General features: G+C 38.2%; 1 protein-coding gene across 7 annotated transcripts in view; it reads left to right on the top strand.

Annotated features, from left to right (window-relative positions):
- Positions 1–6,000, top strand: part of Lingo2 (leucine rich repeat and Ig domain containing 2) — a 1,311,965-nt gene that overhangs the window by 866,481 nt on the left and 439,484 nt on the right. The window lies entirely within an intron of this gene.

The raw sequence follows: 6,000 nt of genomic DNA, 5'->3' as shown, positions 1-6,000 counted from the left end.
TGTGTGTGTGTGTGTGTGTGTGTGTGTGTGTGTGTGTGTGTGTGTGTTTGTGATATGCACTCGGATTTTTGAATTTGTAGGTGTCACAAGTCAAACAAAGGAGGAGTGGTTCCATAGGAGTTGTCAGTGGGAGGAGAAAAACCTAGGTTCACTCCCTCTGACACAGGGAAAACCAGTCAGGAGAAGAAATCAGCTCTGAACATCCATCAGTCAGTCAGTGCTCAAGTCTCAGCAGCTGAGAACGTGGGTTCTTATCTCAAAGAGGAGCAGAATGGCATCCTGCAACATCCTCATGCTTGTGTCTGTTTGTAGTGTGTGGCAACAACTCATACCCAATCCTGGAAGGCCATCCTTTCTGAGGACCTGAGGAAGAGTATACTTTGCTTTTCTTCTGCTTCTTAGAAATCTCCATTGTTCATTCATTGAAAACAGACTTTTTTATGCAATATATTCTGATTACAGTTCCTTCCTCCTCAGCTCCTCTGAGATCTTCCCCACTGCTCCTGCCCCTTTCTTGCACATTCACAGCCTCCTTGTCTCTCCTTAGAAAACAACAGTCATCTAAAGAATAACAATAAGCTTAACTAAAACAAAACAAAACTGGAGCAGGACAAACCAAACAAAGAAAGAAAAGGAGCCAAAGAAAAAGCACAAGAAACTCATACAGAAGCAGAGACATACACATTTGCACACCCAGGAACTTCATAAAAACACAAAATTCGAATCCATAATACATACATAAAAGGCCTTTAAAGCTGAAGCAGCGACAGCAAATGCCTTGGAAAAGCAGTATGAGCCAAAGAGCCTCCAAAGATGCCATACAATTAGCTTCTGCAGTGACACCAGCTGAAAAGTCTGAAACCCTTCTCACTGGTACTTAGTAGGCCACTCTACTTTGCTACATCCTATTAAAAGTAAGCAGGGAAAGAGTAAGAAATACAGGAGAATTTCCTTGATGCTGGGTGTCCCCTGTCTTCTTTGTGGTTATAGTGCTGTTCTTCCTGCTGATATTTTAGTAGCTTTTCCCTCAGCTATTTGCCATGAGTATCAAAATAGTTGTTTTTGTTTGTTTGCTTGGTTTTTTTTTGTTTTGTTTTGTTTTTTTATCAGGCATAGCTTAATATATAATGAGCTTCTTTTTATGTCCCACATGGAAGTATTTCCCCTTTACAAACTGGGCTAGCTAGGAGCACAGAGCCTAATTTGTAGGAAGGGGAAACATATTCCTTGCTTAGCTAATAGGTATAATGTTATGCTGATTGCTCCGATTTCCCCATCTTCGTTTCCAGATCTATGTAGTCTATCCGTTGAAGATGCAGGGGACAAAAGAGTCATTAATTCTGGGTGTTTAAATATATTCTTAGGTGAATCTCACAGCTGTGAGACACTTCATCGGCACCATTGTTTGAGAGGAATAGGGATTGAACCCAGGGTCTCTTTCACATACAGGCAAATATTTTAACATTTAAGCACACCTCCACATACAACAATACCTTTAGAAGGCTGTCCTGTTACTTTATCATGGCAGCAGCCCTGGTTTGTGACACATGTAGCGAGAGGAGCAATCACATGGTTAGTACCTCAGGTCAACAGTTCCATTGGCCTTCAGCGGCATTTTGCATCTTTGCTTATTGATGTCATAAACTTGTAGACTATGGTACTAAACAAGGCTGAAGGCCATCCAGGCACATACCAAGCATCATCACCCTCTAGAGGATACTGGAAGGTTACAAATTCAAGGCCAGCTTTGGCTAAAATAAGGAGTTCAAGACCATGTCTGAAACAGGATGCCAACTCTCTTAGGGAATTTGATTTGGGTATAGACAAATATATTATTCTTTTTATCAGGTGAAGGTGATTGCCATCATAATCAGACAAATGGCTGGTTGCTGGCTCTGAAGGATATTACTAAAATTTAGATTAAATACTGCCTCTTGTGGCTGTCAGTTTGTGTTGTCCACCAACCTTGTCATGAGTGAGAAATCAAATTATTGAATGTTCCACATGGAGCAGATGAGTGCTACTGAGGAAGGAAGATGTGTTTTAAAGTTAAACGTGAACACTATGGAAGAGAGATGGGACTCCTTGAAAACGTATTTGAAACATGATAAAGTTGGAAATAGATATTGGATGTTTCAAAGCTGTTAATGATATGACAGTAGGAAGAATGTGTTCTGAAAACACACTAACTTATGTATTTTACTATTATATATTTTTATTTCTGATTGGTTCCTTATTTTTTCTTTTTAGTATTTTTTTAAATTTAATTTTATTTATATATTTATTTGTTACAATTTATTCACATTGTATCCCCACTGCAGCCCCCTCCTTTGTCTAACCTCAGTCCCACCTATCCTCTCTCTTCTCCCCCTATGCCCTTTCCCCAGTCCACTGATAGGAGAGGACATCCTCCCTTTTCTTCCAAACCTAGCTTATCAGGTCTCATCAAGGCTGGCTGCAACATCTTCCTCTGTGGCCTGGCAAGGCTGCTCCTCCAGGGGGAGGTGATCAAAGAGCCAGCCACTGAGTTCATGTCAGAGACAGCCCCTATCCTTTACGAGGAAACCCACTTGGAAATTGAGCAGCCTATGGGCTTCTTTTGCACAGGGGTTCTAGATCCTCTCCATGCATGGTGCTTATTTGGAGTATTGGTCTCTGCAGGCACCCCTGGGCCCAGGTTATTTGGCTTTGTTGTTCTCCTTGTGGAGTACCTGTCCTCTCCAGGTCTTTCTATCTCCATCATCTTCCATAAGCATTCTGGCACTCTGCCCAAAGTTTGGCTATGAGTCTCAGTATCTCTTTTAATACCCTGGTGGATACTGTCTTTTAGAGATCCTCTGTGGAAGGCTCCTGTCCTGTTCCTTGTCTTTCCCTACTTCTATGTCTATCCTGTTTGCCCTTCTGAATGAGATTTAAGCATCTTCCCTAAGGTCTTCCTTTGTTGTTTAGTTTCTTTAGGGATATAGATCATAGTATGCTTATCCTATATTTTTTGGCTAATATCCACTTACAAGTGAGTATATATCATTTGTGTCTTTCTGCTTCTGGGTTACCTTACTCAGGATGATCTTTTCTAGATCCCACCATTTGCCTGCAAGTTTCATGATTTCCTTGTTTTTAAATGCTGAGTAGTATTCCATTACGTAAATGTACCACAATTTCTGTATCCATTCCTCCATTGAGGGACATATAGTTTATTTCCAGATTCTGGCTATTACAAATAGAATTGCTACCAACAAGGCTGAGCAAATGTCCTTGTTGTGTACTTGAGCATAGTTTGGATATATGCCTAGAACTGGTATAGCTGGATCTTGAGCTAGAACTATTCACAATTTTCTGAGAAAGCGCCAGATTTCCGAAGTGGCTGTACCAAGTTACATTCCCACCAGCAGTGGAGGAGGATTCCCCTTTCTCCACAACCTCTCCAGCATGTGTTGTCACTTGAGTTTTTTTTTTATCTTAGCCATTCTGGTGGATGTGAGGTGAAAGCTCAGGGTTATTTTATTTGCATTTCCCAAATGACTAGGACATTGAGCATTTCTTTAAGAGTTTCTCTGCCATTTTATATTCCTCTCTTGAGAATTCTGTTTAGCTCTGTACCCCATTTTCTAATTGGATTACTTGATTTGTTGCTGTTTAACTTAAGTTCTTTATATATTCTGGATATTAGCCCTCTATCAGATGTAGAATTGTTGAAGATCCTTTCCCAGTCGATAGCTTGTCCTTTTGTTCTGATGACAGTGTCCTTTGCTTTGCAGAAGCATCTCATTTTCATGAGGTTCTATTCATTGATTGTTGATCTTAGAGCCCATGCCGTTGGTGTTCTGTTCAGGAATTTGTCTCCTATGCCATTGAGTTCCAGGCTCTTCCCCACTTTTTCTTCAAACAGATTTAGTGTGTCTGGTTTTTGATCCACTTGGACTTTAACTTTGTGCAGGGTGTTAAGTATGGATCTATTTTCATTTTTTCTTCATGTAGATATCCAGTTAGACCAGCACCATTTGTTGAAGATGCTGTCTTTTTTTCCATTGTATGGTTTTGACTTCTTTGTCAAAAATTAAGTTTCTGTAGGTATATAGGTTTATTTCTGGGTTTTCCATTTGATTCCATTGATCCATCATTCTGATTCTATGCCAGTACCATGCCATTTGTATTACTGTTGCTCTATAGTATAGCTTGAGATCTGGGATGGAGATACTTCCAGAAGATCTTTTATTATACAGGATTGTTTTAGCTATTCTGGGATTTTTGTTTGTTTGTTTTACCATATTAAATTGAGACTTGTTCTTTCAGTGTCTGTAAAAAAATTGTGTTGGTATTTTGATGGGAATTGCATTGAATCTGTAGATTGCTTTTGGTAGGATAGCCATTTTCACTATGTTAACCCTTCCAATCCATGAGCAAGGGAGATCTTTCCATCTTCTGATATCTTCTTTAATTTCTTTCTTCAGAGACTTGAAGGTTTTTGTTGTTGTTGTTGGTTTTTTTTTTTCATATAGGTCTTTAGGTTGCTTGGTTAGAGTAACACCAGGTACTTTATGTTATTTGTGGCTATTGTGAAGGGTATTGTTTCCTTAATTTCTTTCTTAGCCCATTTGTCTTTTGTATACAGGAGGGCATCAAATCTTTTTGAGTTAAATTTTTTATCCAGCCACTTTGCTGAAGGTGTTTATCAGAAGAAACAGTTCTCTGGTTGAATTTTGGGGTCACTCATGTATGCTATCATATCATCTGGACAGTCACGTTGATACCTAAACCTCACAAAGAACCTACAAAGAAAGACAACTTCAGACCAATTTCACGTATGAACATTGACTCAAAAATACTCAATAGACTACTTGCAAACCGAATCCAAGAACACATTAAGATATCATCCACCAGGACCAAGTAGGCTTCATCCCAGGCATGCAGGGATGGTTCAACATATGAAAAATCTATCAATGTCATCTCCCACTTAAACTGAAAGAAAACAAAACAAAACAAAACACATGATCATCTCCTTAGATGCCGAAAAAACATTTGGCAAAATTCAACATTCATTCATGTTTAAAGTTTTGGAGAGATATGAGATACAAGGCACATTCCTAAACATAGGAAAAACAATATGGAGCAAGCCTATAGCCAACATCAAACTAAACAGAGAGACTTAAGTCAATCCCACTGAAATCAGGGACAAGGCAAGGCTGCCCATATCTCTCCATATTTCTTCAACATAGTTCTTGAAGTCTTAACTATAGCAATAAGACAAATAAAGGAGATCAAGGGAATACACATTGGAAAGGAAGACAACAAAGTCTCACTATTCACAGATGATATGATAGTATACACGAGTAACTCCTTTTTAGCCTTACTCTTTTTTTTCTTTTTCTTCCTTGTTTTCTTTCTTTTTAAATCAAATCTGGTGAACGTGCCAAGTCATAAAAGAACACATGAAAACTTGGTAAATATGAGCAAATAAATTTGGTGAGTTTAATTTATTGACTTAAAACTAAATTACATGTATTGTAGTTGTGAGCTTTAAACTGTCCATAAAGTATTTGCATACAGTAAGTTCTATTTTATTAATAAAAAGGCTGCAGCTTCCATCTTTCTTGCATCCCTGACTATCAAAACCATGTGCTACCTAGCTTACTGAGTGAAGCTCCCACCAATTGACCTTGGACCTGTCCTTTGCATCTTCATTCTGAAAAGTTATAATTTGAATATTTAATGAAAGTTATACTATGTATACTTTAAAATCTGTTTCTTGATATAAAAATGTTCATTCTATAAGCATTTCTTGTGCAAACATTCTTATTATGAGGATGGAATTTACTTCTATATCTATTAGCATAAGCTTAAGAATTGACATCTAGGTCCATCAAGTTACTTGTATGCAAAATAAGTAATTACATTTTGTAAAAGCAAATTTTGAACATTATTAAGGTAGTGCTACATGTATTCATGTAACAGACACTTTGTAAACCTTCAGATCATGGTGCAGAGGAAAAGGTACAAGTC

This window comes from Psammomys obesus, unplaced genomic scaffold (genome assembly GCF_907164565.1).
Source record: "Psammomys obesus unplaced genomic scaffold, mPsaObe1.curated_primary_1811, whole genome shotgun sequence".
In the NCBI taxonomy this organism is placed as follows: Eukaryota; Metazoa; Chordata; class Mammalia; order Rodentia; family Muridae; genus Psammomys; species Psammomys obesus.
Note: the sequence above shows the minus strand (reverse complement) of the source record. Positions and strands in the feature narration are given on the sequence as shown.